General features: G+C 40.3%; 1 protein-coding gene across 6 annotated transcripts in view; it reads right to left on the bottom strand.

Moving 5' to 3' along the window:
* Window positions 1-16,727, bottom strand: part of LRRC4C (leucine rich repeat containing 4C) — a 610,411-nt gene that overhangs the window by 39,384 nt on the left and 554,300 nt on the right. Inside the window, exon 6 of one of the 6 annotated variants that reach the window (XM_075188319.1) lies at window positions 14,728-14,830. The exons of the other annotated variants lie outside the window; for them this stretch is intronic. The gene's annotated coding sequence lies outside the window, so the exon portion shown is untranslated. The remainder of the gene's footprint in view (window positions 1-14,727; window positions 14,831-16,727) is intronic. 6 annotated transcript variants of the gene reach the window in all.

The raw sequence follows: 16,727 nt of genomic DNA, 5'->3' as shown, positions 1-16,727 counted from the left end.
GCCGGATACACATCACGACCATTTGGTTCAGATATTGCAAGAATGTGTACGCTCCCACATTGTTTTATCGTACCAAAGCACATCGTATCTGTTGATTTGGTTTTCTAAACTTCCTAAAAATCACGATTAACGATGCAACGATGTCGGGCAAATGTGGAAGTGTGTACGCACTCACGACCAGCAGAGTAGGCAGATATCTGTAGAGTGTACAGAGTCACCATCTTTTCAGCAGATGGTTATGGGAGATGAAGAGCACAGATCTGAAGGTAAATTGTGTAGGTGTGTATGCATTAATAAACATGCTCATCGGAACTTTCAATCATTGTTACAGAAATTGTATCTGAAGTAATGTTGCATAGGTGTGTATCCAACTTAAGTGTGCGAGAGGGAAGGGCCTTGAGCTCCCCCTTGTGGAGAGAAATATGTTGCCTCTCCTCTACCCGTCTTTCTGCTGTCTCACTCGTAATTATTTGCCAAAGTGGTCACTGGTGTCTCTATTCTCAGACACAGGTTAGAGCAGAACATGGTGGTCTTGTGATAGTATTATTGGAGAAGGGAAGGCTTATGGAAGTTTTAGATGCTTTGCATAGTAATTATATATTATTGCTAATTTTACAGATATTTACTAACGCCCAGTAATCTTTATATAAGCTGAAAATATGTTGTAGCATAAAAATAATTTAGCAGCGTCTCAATGACAAGTGGGGTCCAATATTAAACTTAGAGGTGTCATAATCTTGTTTAAGTCCAAAACAATAGTGTTTGAATTGTTATGTGTATTATAATGTCAACAGGGTGTCAGAAGTCTTTCCTACTGACGGGTAAAAAATGTTGTTCTGATTCAGGAATTTACTGAACTGGGGTCAGAGTGGAAAAGCTCTACTGCAGCCTATCAATTCACAAGTGACCAGTGACATCACTCAGAATGGAGCCTATCAATTCACAAGTGACCAGTGACATCACTCAGAATGGAGCCTATCAATTCACAAGTAATCAGTGAAATCACTCAGAATGTAGCCTATCAATTCACAAGGAATCAGTGACATCACTCAGAATGGAGCCTATCAATTCACAAGTAATCAGTGACATCACTCAGAATGTAGCCTATCAATTCACACGTAACCAGTGACATCACTCAGAATGGAGCCTATCAATTCACAAGGAATCAGTGACATCACTCAGAATGGAGCCTATCAATTCACAAGTAATCAGTGACATCACTCAGAATGTAGCCTATCAATTCACACGTAACCAGTGACATCACTCAGAATGGAGCCTATCAATTCACAAGGAATCAGTGACATCACTCAGAATGTAGCCTATCAATTCACAAGTGAGCAATGATTTCACTCAGAATGGAGCCTATCAATTCACAAGTAACCAGTGACATCACTCAGAATGTAGCCTATCAATTCACAAGTGACCAGTGACATCACTCAGAATGTAGCCTATCAATTTACACGTAACCAGTGACATCACTCAGATTGTAGCCTATCAATTCACAAGTAACCAGTGACATCACTCAGAAGGTAGCCTATCAATTCACACGTAACCAGTGACATCACTCAGAATGTAGCCTATCAATTCACAAGTGACCAGTGACATCACTCAGAATGGAGCCTTTCAATTCACAAGTGACCAGTGACATCACTCAGAATGGAGCCTTTCAATTCACAAGTGACCAGTGACATCACTCAGAATGTAGCCTATCAATTCACAAGTAACCAGTGACATCACTCAGAATGTAGCCTATCAATTCACAAGTGGCCAGTGACATCACTCAGAATGTAGCCTATCAATTCACAAGTGACCAGTGACATCACTCAGAATGTAGCTTATCCATACACCAGAGATGACCTAGGTGCCCTCGCGCCTACTGTCGACCGGGAGAGGGCAGCATCTTCTTACGAGTGGCACTGGGCTATGCCATCATAGCCTAGCTCCATTACAAACACAGAGGAGCAGCCATCGGCTTTGCTGGTAAGAAGCTGCCGTATTTTGTCCCTTCATGATAGCAGTCAGCTTTTTTCATACGTCAATTAACCTACCAGTGTGTTTTAGCAGTGTAGGAGGAAATCCACGGATGCACGGGAATAACATGCAAACTCCACCTAGATAGAGCCCTGGTCAGAATCGAACCCATGACCCCAGCTCTGTGAAGCAGCAATGCTGGCTACCATGCCCCCATAATAGATAAAAGCTAAACTCTAGTTGGATGTTATCGTTTAGTGCAAGTTTTCACCTAAATACAATGTTAGTAAATAAGTCCATGAAATATACAGTGGAAGGATGTCAGAATCTCAACACCCCCACCTTGTGGCCACAAGTTATACTACTCATCTGGGTGCAGCACAACGGTGAACGCAGCATTAACGGAGTGTAAAGGAAGGGTTCGGAGGGCAGCCTTGTGCTCTTTAAAGAGTGTCATAATGTGAGTAGGGGAATGGTGGGAAGCTGATAATTTGATAGTGAAAACAGCATGGTCTAACAGTACCTAATAAATCAGGGAGATTGTGGAGTCAAATGGACCTCTACATGAAACAAAGTTCATACAATCAACCTGTTCCCAACGTCTCTCAATGACTAACATGGCACCACACTTAAGTTTTATTAAAACCCTGCATTGCAGGATGAACACAAATGGAATTCATAAAAGCACAAATCCTTCAGTAAGGTCAAGCAGACTAAAACAAGACCATAGACCATCTACTAGATCAAATAAGTAAAAGGCACCACATTGACTATATCCACTACAGCTAAACTTGGCGAATCTCTGTTAGAACTTAATCTGCCTCCATCTCACTCAAAGTCTTCATCTTTCTGTCATCTATCTTACAAACTGGTCGCGGCGACCTCTATCCCGCCAGATCACCAGATAAAGATTAAGCAAATTACATCATTTTGATGTATTGACTTTTTAAAGAAGAAAGAAGGCTTTTGAACTGCCAGCCAGCATCGATCATGAAACTGCTCATTATACTAGGTACAGCTTCTTGTGTTAAGTCCGCTTAATCATACCCAACACGCAGTAATATGTCTCGTTCAAACCCATTAACTGGTTGCCGTTTCCCGGGAAACTGTTTCGTACTTTGCAGTCCCTAAAATGCAAGTGGGAAAAAAAAATAAAAAAAATTTAATTTCAGTTTAGTGTCAGAGGACGACGTGAAGTTTTATGTGTGAAATTTATCATTTGGATTGTAAACCTAGTTTGGACGTGCTAGTCAGTTCTGAGTTTAATCAGCGGTCTAAATTTAGTTGGTTCAATCATACGAAATAATGAAGCGTGCATAGGAAGTTGATGGAGAAAGGGATCTGTGCGATAGTTATTTCCAGGCACTACGCAAACGTGGCACGCATATCGGGCTAACCGCTAGGTAATTGGGTATTAAATCCTATTGTGTATTTTATTTGTAGTATAGATATAAAGGGGTATTTAAGCAAACAGATGACGATTGTAAAAACGTTGGGCAGAGAAAACAGATGCTTTATATCACTAGACGTCTCTGTATATAAAGCAGAGTTGGCTACTTTTTCAACCTCTGCTCTGTTGATAACATAACTCTGTCTCTTGTCATCCAAGCCCGCTGCTTCGGAGTCACCCTTGACTCTACCCTCATCTTTAACCCCCATATCCAATCTCTCACCAAATTCTGCCGCTATCTCCGTAACATTAGGAAAATCCATCCCTTCATCTCTCAGGGAGAAAACAAAATATCGGTCCATTCACTCATCATTTCTCATCTCGACTATTGAACCTCCTTCTCGCTGACTTTTAATTTTTTCTCTTCTGCTTCTCCTCTGCGTAAGTCCCTTCATTGGCTCTCTATCCATTTTAGAATTCAGTTCAGTCTCCTTACCCTCACTTACAAAGCCGTTACCAACATTTCTGCTCCATTAATCTCTGACCTTCTCTCGAGGTACATACCCACCTGTCCACTTTACTCTGCCTCTGACCTCCACCTCAATTCACCTCTTATTACCTCCTCTGTGCTTTCTCCAACCTTTGGAACTCCCTACCTCACTTCACTCAACTCTGCCCCAACCTACAATCCTTCAAACGTTCACTCAAAAATCACCTTTTCAAGCTCGCCTATCTTACCATTTCCTGACCCTCTAATCTATGACCTCCTCTTCCTTCGCCACCATCTCCCTTTTATCCCAGTTGGTCTTATCAACTATCTTTTATCCCTATTGTCTTTCATCACCCCTCCCTCTAGAATGTAAGCTCTCACAAGCAGCATCCTCTCTACCTATTGTCTCATGTTAGTCTATTGTCTGACTCCCTCGTACGCCCTGTCACGTCTTTTGCTACATTCTGCGTGAGTCCCCATAGCATTACTCATCTGTGCTACTTATATGTAGTACCTCATCTATTTGTGACTTGCTTACTGTATCCGGCACCCAATCAGCAATTAGCTTTTATCTGTACTTTGCAAACGACCCACAGCACCCAATCAGCAATTCATTTTTTATCTGTTGACTGTAAGTTAGAGAAGGAAAACAGTCTTATTGGTTGCTGTCTAGTGTAAAGCTTATTCCCATACTTAATATTAATAAATAAGCCCGATTGCTTGCCAAATTGTACACATTTAACTAAACATCAATGGTCTCTGTGAATACATCTGTCTAAGCTGCATTCCCTATGCAGAGAAAAATACAACTGAAGCCAATGCATAATTATCTCATATTCCTCTGAAGTTTGCAGCAAATCTGAGCAAGAATTGCGACTCATTCGTGTGCCATATCATATGCCCTTAAGATGCGTCATGTTTAGGTACTTTCCTTTCTTCCGTTGGCCATGTCTTCTAACCGAAGCACTTTTCCTACAGTGATAGCTCTATTTATCCTCATTTTATTAGATAACAACACAGAGCTATACAGATGGAATGTGACTATTTTCGTTAATGTTTTAGATTTGTCTTTTTAAATACCGTATTTGCCTCGCCCTTGCATTAATGGGAAGCAGGTGCCCTGCATGTGTTTTGGTGCTCAAACAGGAGCCCATCCCAGCTTAGATTCAGGACGCAAAAATCCAGTTTGCCCATTGCAGATGCCCACATTTGTCATGGAACACACACAGATTGTCACTCTTTCTCCTAATCTACATGAAGGGCTCAGCTAGTACATGACAAATCTCACCATCTAATTGTACACGTTCAGGCATTGTGTCTGATTGTTCAGCACAGATGCTCATGAAAATTCAGATTTTTTTTTTCTTTTTTAAGTTAGAGAAAATGTTGATGGAATTGTTAAATAAAGCCAAAAAAAAAGGCTTATTTGGAAAAAAAAAAAAAAAAGGCATCTGAATTGTCGCCGGGACTGTAAAAAGAACCAATTAGGTTATAGGAGAAGCACTGCAAGAGCTCAGCAAGGACTTAGAGTGAATGAGTATCGAGTGGCTGCTACAGCTGTTTATTCTACATCAGCAATGCTTAAGGAACAACTATAACCAGTTCCCGCCTGCAATAAGCATCACCAGCTGCGCCATCGTAAATGATTTTTCCCTTTACTCTCCAATTGGGAATCTCAGAGAACAAACATCAGCCACAGGGAACCATCCTATAACACTGAGATCTGATTGCAAAGCTGGTAGACAATTCTTAATTACTTCATTCTTATCTGTCTTCCCTCAGCAGCGCGTTATGATGGCTGGAAATGTGTGAGAAGGAGCAGGATGTGTTGGTCTAAATAAGTCTTAATTTAAGATGTCAACTCCACCATGCTGGACAAGCTACCAGCAGATTACCTGACTTAGGTAACCAGTGACTCTCCAGCTGTTAAGAGACCGTGGGCCATATTTATGGACAATTGCGATTTTTGCCCGTTAAATAGCATCTCTGATTGACGCATATTGCAGCGATAAGAAATGCAATTGTGGAGCTCGCTGATCGCAGTGGCGAAATACAACACTACCGGCTTCTGTCCGAGGCCGCTTCATTGAGCATGTGCGGCCATCAGTCAGCACAATCATCATCATCATCATCATATATTTATATACCACCACTAATTCCGTAGAGCTGTACAGAGAACTCACTCACATCAGTCCCTGCCCCATTGGAGCTTACAGTCTAAATTCCTTAACATACACACAGACTGAGAGAGACTAAGATCAATTTGATAGCAGCCAATTGACCTATTAGTATGTTTTTGGAGTATGGGAGGAAACCAGAGCACCCGGAGGAAACCCATGCAAACACGGGGAGAACATACAAACTCCACACAGATAAGGCCATGGTCAGGAATCAAACTCATGATCCCAGTGCTCATTCAAGTATAAACAATAGTGCCAGGGGACGGGGAGGTAATTCCAGCCTGCTGGAAAGGAATCAGAAGATCCCTAAACGGCGCTGCTTAAGGTATAGTTAAAAGCTGCCTACGCCGTCCTCAGATGGCGTTAGCAATCAGAGACAAGCTCTGAAAAGCAAAACCTCATTTCGCTGTTTGCATACAGCGCTATGGGGATTGCGGTTAACGATCGCTACTTAAGTGAACGTAGCAGGTATCTGTTTTATCTTCAGCATTACACTATTGTTAAAAATCTGCATTACTTTAATTTACCATAAAGCCTTTTTGTGTAGGATTTGAAGCTAAGAAAGGAATAATAAATTGACCCCTGTATATCGTAACATCCTTGATCGGCAGGACATGCTGGCACACGTATGTGCATGAACTATGGTGTACAGAGCTATGGATCCAATTACAGCTATGTATTATCCTTATCATTTTATTCTAAGTACACCAGAACATGATTGGTGGAGCTAGACGATCACATAACTGATGTAGTGTTGCTAATCCAAATATGCCCAAGCAAATGAGTAATAGTATTATTTTATGATGATGCATCTTAAATAACTGTATTTTACAGTAGTCAAATTGAGTCCACAAATCAGATCTATTTTCTGCTTCTCTTCTGGCATTTAATTGTTTGAAAACTCTTGTTGCTATAGAGGCCAGAACAGCACATGCAGAATACTAAACACTGCAAGGAAGAAAATATGCAGTAAATAATAAATCATATGAATAAGCAGTGTATAGAACAAAACACTTAACAAGGAGAACTACAACATTCTGCTTCGGAATATGCTTCAGTGCATGAGTTTTGCACAGCCAATTGCAGGGGAATCATGGAATACTTCAACTTAAGGTCCTGCCTACCATTGCCAGAAGTCTGACCTTTGAACGTCATTTTCAGGGAGGTTCTCTTCTTTGAAATGGGCAATCTACGCTCTTCGAAGCTCATTTAAAATATCTCAGGCCAAATAAGGTCCTCTGAAGTGCTAATGCATCCCCAACTGTCCTCTCTAAAACACCCTTAAAATACTATATGCGCCAAAGGCACCTGCCTCGGGTGCGTTCAGCACCCACGCACCGTAGATAGTGGGGACATACCGCTCAAATGGAAGACATTCCTGCAATGGGAGAGAGATCCAGCATCCTTTGCGGGAGAATATATGGACACACAGCCCAACCACTCCCATAGGATCCTCAGGTTTTTTTCGTCAAGATACCTTGCAGGATTTAGCCGCACGTCTTTGGAGTTGAAATTCCGACTAATCAGAGTAAGGAAATTCCTCAATCCCCACTCCCCAACAACAACAAAAAATCTCTAGCTACAACCATGATGCCATATTAGATGGGAGGTGCTTCTCTAACCAGATCAACACAGTGGCAGTGACTGACAGCTTTGCAGACTTGCTGTGAAGAAATGTACTGCGTGGATTGGTTGATTTGTACACAGGGGTGGGGCCAGTGATGTCACAGCAATCTAAACTCTTGCAGTTTTAGCTTTTTGACCTGCATTAGACCCCATAAGGATACTTTCCTAAGACTGTGAGAGGAGGTGACTGTGATGAGATGCGGAGGAATTTAACAGCGCTGCAGTAGAATGTCAGGTTAACGCTAGACAACGTATTTTAACTCCACGGATCATCTCTGAAAATCTCAGTTTTGGGGCTTGAACATAGAAGAAACGAGCCCGGTAATTACGTTTTTGTAGGCGACCCATTCTAACCTGCATTAAAGTTTCACTGACTTGTGCCCCTTTGAACACAGGAAACAAAATTTGCTCCATTACCAAAAGCATCAAAAGTGTCTTATGATCTGCAGGATACACCATTAATATTCATAGCCTGAGCCAGACAATACATACTAAAGGAGGCTGGAGGTAAACTAATTACATTTTTCAAAAGACCTTGTTTCAATTTAAGGGACCCAGAGATACGGAGAGCTAATGAATCCTTAAGCTGCTTTTTGATAGTTGGATGAACATCCTGTGTCATTATTTACCAGCTGAAAGACTCATCATATTCAAAGTCAAATAATACTGTCTATTCCTGGACAATATTTATAACGTGAATCCCAGAGCAGGGCTTGGCAGGCACAAAGGTCACACAACAGGGTAAAGGCGAGGAGCAATTTTGTTTATGAAAAAGTAAGGGATCTGATCTGGCTTAGGAAGGATATGAATGGTTTAGAAATTCTATCATTAGTAATGCAATCGTTCTGTTGCTTTATGAACAGAGAGCATTGTGGGAAGAAGACCATGAAAGACAGAGGATGGTTGCGGACAATATTAGCTGTATGGAAACAAAGGCTTTCCACAAATACTTTGATAGTTACCTGTGTTATCCATCACATAGTTTAGTTTTAGGCGGTGGTTGAAGTGAAGAATTAGAAGTAACCGTATGGAAAATGTAAGTTAATGGAAGTTGAAAGTTGTTCAATGAAGGCAACAGGAGAAGTGGCGGTATGGCAACACAGTGGCGTAGTGGTTAGCACTTCTGCCTCACAGAACTGGGGTGATGAGTTCAATTCCCAACCATGGACTTATCTGTAAGGTGTTTGTATGTTCTCCCTGTGTATGCGTGGGATTCCTCCGGGTGTTCCAGTTTCCTCCCACACTCCAAAAACATACTAGTAGGTTAATTGGCTGCTATCAAAATTGACCCTAGTCTCTCTCTCTGTCTGTGTGTGTATGTTGGGGAATTTAGACTGTAAGCTCCAATGGGGCAGGGACTGATGTGAGTTCTCTGTACAAATATAAATAAATGATGATGATGATGGCACAAGTGCCGTAACTAGGGCTGTGCGATAGGGGCGACTGCCCAGGGTGCAACGTTGAAGAGGGGCGCAATTCATGAATATTTTAGGTTCATTTGGTTAAAATTGAGGGCTAGGGGAGCGGATCTTTTCTTTCTCTCCCCAGGCACTAAAATTATAAGGTACAGCTCGGGTATAGCATACAACCGTATACCAGCCGACTGGTTTTCGGGGAAGTCATTCAAGTCTAAAATAGTTTGTCCGTTTTGTTACAGCAGTGTTGACAGGGGTTTCTGGGGGGGTGAAGATTTTCAGTATCCATAGAAAGTGGTCATTTTTCAGTGTATAATTATCTCTAGGGCTCAAGCCCTTATAGGTAGTTGTGTGATTACCTGTGGTGCATAAAGTATAGTTACCTCTTGGGATTGGTTCCCATAAATAGCGCTATGGGTAGCTCCTCCCACTGAGTCTGTGAGAATTCTCCGGCGGGGACTAAAATATGTCATCAAGAATGTGCTTTACACATATATTTTAATTTTAGATGGGAGCATAACACCTTCATTGTATCTGTGGATAATATTTTGATTTTATATCTGTGGGTAACACTTTTATTTTATATTTGAGGATAACAGCTGGAGACCTTCAGGGATCCTCAATGTTGCTGTTATTTATACTATTATATTAGGTTAGATTATTTAATAGAACTTACGTGTCTATACCGCTCCAAATAGTGCAGTGTGTGTGTGTGTGTCACCAATTATATGTTAAGAAGACCATATTTGACTTTTCCTTAGATCATATTATCAAGAAGGGGGGTAGGATGTTCTACTCATATTAAGGCGCTGAGTAAATGATTGGATGTTCGCAGCTCATACCAAAATTATATGACCTTAACTGTTCTAGGTGTGAAAGCCTCTTGTGAGATGATTTGTACTTACAGTTTCAATCCTGCAGTCTTATCTGTCCTGTAATAAATTCTACACAGCTGCCCTTACAAGCAGACTTATGTCTGTGTATCGGTAATATATATGTATACAATATCTACAAGTGACAAAAATATCAATAGGGACCACAATACTGGTTATAAAATACCAATAAACCAGACAAGAAGAGACAACTAGCGACACTAATCAGAGGGATGGGTCCGGCATTGAAAAGAAGAGAAAAATAACTAACTAAAAATCCATCAGTGTCTTTAAATCAGTAAAAGGGCTTGTTTGGAAGACTCAACACAGACAAGAACTGTTATATAGCTTTTTATATCCGCTCCCTTAAGAGCATCTTTATTTTTGCAGGTAGAATGCTGACTGATCTGACTCCTCCCTCTTATTTGCATACTTGAGCCAAAGGCATTAAAAAGGAAAAGACCAAAGGATAGGCAGGAGACAGATTACACAAATTGGACATAATAAATTTGTGTCATATTTTGCTATTTTGTTTTCTATCGAAGTTGTAAATGTTTGTGTTGTGAATGTGGTTATGTTTTTATGTTATGATTAGCAACATATTGGTCAAATCATATATGCTTAATCACTCTGATTGGCTATAGGTTGCTTATAGCACCATTACACAGATCTGATTGGCTTACAGGTAGGACTAGCCTTGTGGAAGCTACAATTATCTGATTGGCTACAGATTGGTCAAGTCCTGTACACTTTATTACTCTGATTGGCTGTAGGTTGCTTATAATCCTGTAAATGTTACACTGATCTGATTGGCTTACAGATAGGACCGGCCTTGTGAAAGCTACAGTGATTTGATTGGCTACAGATTGGTCTAGTCCTCAGATTTTCTACAGCTTCGATTGGCTATTGGTTGGCTCTACCCCCGTTGTACCTTACATACAAACATCTCTGAGGAAAAAAATGAATATAATAGATACTCACTCCCCAGATTCCTAAAACAGAAAACTGCAACAAAAATTTGAAAAAAAGCTTTATAGTTTTTTAAAATAATCAGCAAATTAAGTAAATCATATTTTTGATTAACCATCCTGCTATCATTCGTTAAGTTATATAGTTACTAGAAAGTTAATCTAAAATAAACATCATTCGTAGTCTATAAGACTCAAGAAATAAATATTTTTATCTGTAAAGCTATTATGCACAATGAACGGGCAACATGGTGACTCAGTGGTTAGCACTTCTGCCTCACAGCATTGGATCCATGAGCTTGATTCCTGGCCATGGCCTTATCTGTGTGGAGTTTGCATGGGTTTCCTCCGGGTGCTCTGGTTTCCTCCCACACTCCAAAAACATACTATTAGTCTCTCTTACTCTGTGTGTGTTATGTTAGGGAATTTAGACTGTAAGCTCCAATGGGGCAGGGACTGATGTGAGTTCAATGTACAGTCCTGCGGAATTAGTGGTGATATATAAATAGCTGATGATGATTACTCTATATTTGCCTTTTTAATAGCTATCATTCCTTTTGATAAGACAACTGCCCCCTAGGGCAAGATTTACTAAACTGCGGGTTTGAAAATGTGGAGATGCTGCCTATAGCAACCAATCAGATACTAGCTATCATTTATTTAGTGCATTCTACAAAATGACAGCTAGAATCTGATTGGTTGCTATCGGCAACAGCTCCACTATTTTAAACCCACAGTTTAGTAAATATACCGCTAGGGTCCAAATTATTTTGAAGAGCAATATCAAGAAATCCAAGAAATCCACTCTATAATAAGTGTCCTACCAAATATACAGTATATAATGTTATTGGTATATGTTGACAGATGCTGGTTATAAAGAGTGAAACAACCTGCAGATATATAACAGCGAAAAAATAATATATCATCAATAAACTTTTGACAGTTTTTGTTTGCATTAAGCACCCAGGTTTATTTTTCTAAACAGACGAAATATTTTATAAGCTAAAGTAAAATGACATTGAATCGCAGGAACGGTCTCTCTCAAGGAGTATGTATTGGTGTCCAAATAACCTCTCCATTGTAAAATAAACATCTGATCATCTTTATGGATGCAATGGGCTGGCTCGTAATAATAATATTGCTGCCTCAAGTTCATTATAATGCCCATCATGATGTTTAATAAAGTGTGTAAATCTAAAAGGCTTATTGGTACCCATAAAACTCATAACTCCGGATCATACCAATGCATTAGGTTTTATGCTATTATCTGTAGAAATGGAGATAATTCATTCATCCCTCTTCATTATATCTCAGCAATTGGCCTGAAATGAAAATCTACTGCGCCAGGTGTCTCAAGCAAGCGTTCGGCTGAGCTCTGAACGCTACATGGAACTGATTGCAGTAGACGGAATGTCCACAGTCCAACATAAAGAGTCATCGTTTCAATATTTAAATGATAACTAAATAGTTTCAATATTCTATTGTTGCAATAATGTCAAATTCTAACTGCTGGCTTCATTTACTGTATGAAATGTCTCAAACGTCCTGCTGTTCATGGGAATTGTGGTTTCGGTGTTAGGATTACAATATATATATATAGCTATATCTACATACTGTTTATATATCTATATCTATAACTACCTATATATATATATATATATATATATATATATATATATATATATGTATATATAAATATAAATATATATATATATATAGATAGATAGATAGATAGATAGATAGATAGATAGATATATTAGAGATCCTCAGGCTCGGTTACTCGAGAACCGAACACACCCGAACCTAGGGAATCCGAGTAAAAAGCTGAGCCTGCTCGGTTCTGTTGCGCGCCCTCGGAATCGAAAACGAGGCAAAACGTCATTGTTACGTCGTCGGATCTCAGATCTTCCGAGTTTTGAATTGCTTTCTAAGATCCAACATAACGGGGGGTGGGAGGGTGGGCGGACCCCCATTTTTCTTTTCTGCCACTGCTGTGTGCCAATGTGTCCTAGATGTGCCAGGAACTGCCGTGTGTTTGTGTCATTGCTCTGTCGCTTACCATCCAGCCAGGTCGCTGCAGTATTTGTCCGAAAGTGTATGTAAATAATATTGTGATCTGTGAGGTGGTCAAAATTGGCTGCAAATGACTTGAAATTAGTGTTATTGAGGTTAATAATAATGTAGGAACAAAAAAAGAGCAAAAATATGTGATTTTAGCATATTTTAGGATTTTCCTAAAAAAATCCAAAACCAAAACACACGAGGGCAGTTTTGCCAAAACTAAAACCAAAACACGAAGCAAATCCAGATACAAAACTAAAACCAAAACCACTTCACGGGGGTCAGTGAGTATCTCTAATATATATCTATAATATAAATGTCTAGTGGCGTGTGTTAGTCTGTCTGTGTGTGGAAAAAATAAAACCAAGCTGCAGCGCCACCTGCTGGGCGGAGTTATACACTGACCTACTAAATTCTTAGTGTGTGTGGAAAAAAAAATTCAGAAAGGACTGAAATTTGGCATACTAAGATGTTTTTAATTTGTTAATTTAATTTGTTAATTGTTGAAAGTGTTTATTCAGATTTAAAAAAAATATATATATATTTCTTGAAGGAGAAGTGACAGTTGGGAGTGGTTGGTGGTTTCCAGGGGGTGACAGTGGGGAGTTTTTAACACCTTAAGTAGCTTGATTTGACTAGAATGCATGAGTATCATGCACGGGTTAACTGACCTACTAAATTCTTAGTGTGTGTGGGAAAAAACCCCTCAAAAAGGGCTCAAATTTGGTATACTGACATTATTGACGAGTTGAGGGGTCAAACTCATTTTCGTGAGGTAATTTTACCTCATGAACACACATGTGCACAGTATGTGCAGGTCCGTTTGGCAGTGACAGTGTGCTGCCCGGCTGCTCTGATTGTGTTTTAAACACACTGTCCCTGCCTGTCACTGCCGAGCGGACCTGCATGTATATATATATATATATATATATATATATATTTGTCTTTTTGCACAGTGGTCATTAAATATTTGAGATGTTCCGCATTATTTGTGTCCTATTTCCTACACCGCAGTGTCTGTACAAGTTGGAATAAGGTTTTAGACACTTTGTAGTTCAGTTCAGGATAATGACTTAAGGAATCACATTAAACTCTTTACAGTGTCCCTGTTGTTTGAATAAGAAAGAATATTGCAGAACACTGAAAGCGACTGACATCCGAGACGCACGTGTAAGGAGCGTCTGAACAGTAAAACTCTATAGAGATAAGATGTCACAACAATTGTAATTGTTATTTTCCCCATGTGGCGATATAAAGCTGAATTTCATTAGTCTGTACTTGTACAGTAATCCTCGGTGACCTGTATAACATTATTATAGGAGGTACAAGTGGACGAAGGTAGAGAAAGACTTTCCTTTAGATTAGAATGGAGATTCCGGAATTATTTCGGAGGCAGAGATAAAAGATTATTCTCATAAGCTAGAAGGAATAGACACAGGGGTCTGTATTAAGCTGTCCCAGTGTATCAGTAATCTAAACAAGTCTTCTGTAGAGGCCACCGCTTTGTATAATATTTTGATTCAATTCGTAGTGAGCTCCCGTAGGAACATTTCGCAATGAGTTCCTTGCAGTGTCGGACTGGCCCACCGGGACACCGGGAAAATCACAGATGGGCTCTTGCTGTCAGTAAGCCCCCAGTCACTAGCAATGTGGTGGTAATCGCTTTTTACGATTACCACTATTCCTTCATGGAGAAGCCCTACAAAGAAAATCCGAAATTATGAAAAAAACGATTGGAAAAGAAACAGACTTACCTTCAACCCGGCACTGGAGATCTCCGATGGGCGCACCATGCTGACAGCAAGTTATTCCGATTGGAGAAGTGTTCCACACTGCAGGGTGACGTTATCGCTACATCTGTCAATAGAAATTTAAAGCGTCAATGTGGGGACCCCTAAGGTTGAGTGTTTAAACACTTAACCCGACATTGCTTCTTTAAATTTCTATTGACAGACATCGCAATGACATCACCCTGCAGTGTGGAACACTTCTCCAATCAGAATCACTTGCTGTCAGCTTGGTGATCCAATCGGAGATCTCCAGCGTCAAGTTGAAGGTAAGTCTATTTCTTTTTTAATCGATTTTTCATAATTTCGGAATTTCTTTGTAGGCCTTCCCCATGTCGGAGTAGTGGACATCGGTAAAGCGTACCCAACCCCTAACAGTGAAGGAGGGGAGTCATAATTGTCTCCCTTCCTAATTACATAGATGTGCTGGCTCCGGCTGCCGCTGTACAGGAAAAGCCGGAAAAAGGAAGGCAGAGCTGTAAACCCGTGACTGAGGTCACCGGTCACGGCTTCCCCACAGCAGAAAATAACAGTGCAGACTGAAAAGCCGGCAAGAGACCTGGTGCTGGTAAGGAGAATAGATAAGGTCACAGCATAAGAAGCAAGGGGCCAGAAAATAATGCAGAGACCAGGGATACAGAATAAGTAATGGGGGTGAACTAGAGTTACAGAGAGTAGGATGCAGGTAAGGGGCGACAAACAGATAAGGTGTAAATATTTAAACATGAAAACACCTTATATATATTTTGTACCAGTATCTTACTATGACTTTTGTCAGCTTGTACATTTAAAGCAGACAGGTCATGAGGCTGGAGAAGTGTTACTCATGTAGACATTTACCATGAGCCCTCAAAGGACAACAGGGTAATAAATTAGAAAGATCACAGTCCAAACACTGCATTTTTCTAATGACCTTTGCAGACCTTTTACTAAATATACTGTGTCTTGAATATGATGTCCAATAATATATACAACAACTGTAGTGTATATAAAGTGTACAATCAGGATGTATATAGAGGACCTCATTTAAAGTCGGACGCAATGTGCGTCTAAGACTTACATGAAAGAGTAGAAGTGGGAGTGTGCCGCAGCTTGTTAGGGTATTACGAGTGGCATGTAACCCTAGTTGCGTCTCACTCGTAATACCCTACCAAGCTGCGACCAGTCCCTGCAGCTAGCTAACCGTTTGCGCCACCTAATTCCTGCCGCACTTTTTCAGTCTTGTTTGCCATGTGTTCCGCCTGCGTCTTGGATAGTTTTTGCGGGTAGACGCCCATAGTATCTGAATTATTCACGGTCACGACTACATAACTCCGTGTTCCACTCCTTTCCCTCATACTGAGACGCAAGCTGTCGCAGTGTACACTTGCATCTGAAAAGCTGACGGAACTGCAGAGAACTGATGCTTACTGCGCATGCCCCATCAATGGAAATGTGCAGGATGCACCCAAAATGGACTTTGCGTTCGACTCTAAATGATGCCCAGAGTGTACGACCAGGACCCCAGCAGACAATTCAGCATCACTTTTCAATTTCCGTGTGATGAGCAGCAGCATATTCCAGTGGTTGAAGGGTTAATAAAGACAGACAGAGGACTGGAACACAGATCACTATTACATTCCAATTATCCTAAACACACCCCTTAGCTGTTAATAGGTGCTAAGGAATAAAACACGCACACACACGCACGCACACACACACACACACACACGCACAAATTTAGAAGTAGCGGCATTAAAAATTTAAGTGAATGTTATTTGATAATTTTACAATCAAAGCAGTGTGATGTTAAATACTTTTGTGTCAAAAAAGACAAATAGTATTATAGGAGTTGTCTTTTTTGACAAAAAGGTGTTTAACATCACATAGATTTTTCTGGCTATCACGGTACTGCAATAATAGTAATAATAAGAAAACATTTTTTTGCTACACAATCAAAGCAGGAAAAGTGGTGGAATGGCATACTG

This window comes from Mixophyes fleayi, chromosome 10 (genome assembly GCF_038048845.1).
Source record: "Mixophyes fleayi isolate aMixFle1 chromosome 10, aMixFle1.hap1, whole genome shotgun sequence".
Taxonomy (NCBI): domain Eukaryota; kingdom Metazoa; phylum Chordata; class Amphibia; order Anura; family Limnodynastidae; genus Mixophyes; species Mixophyes fleayi.
The sequence above is the reverse complement of the archived record's forward strand: the minus strand, read 5'-3'. Positions and strand labels throughout refer to the sequence as shown.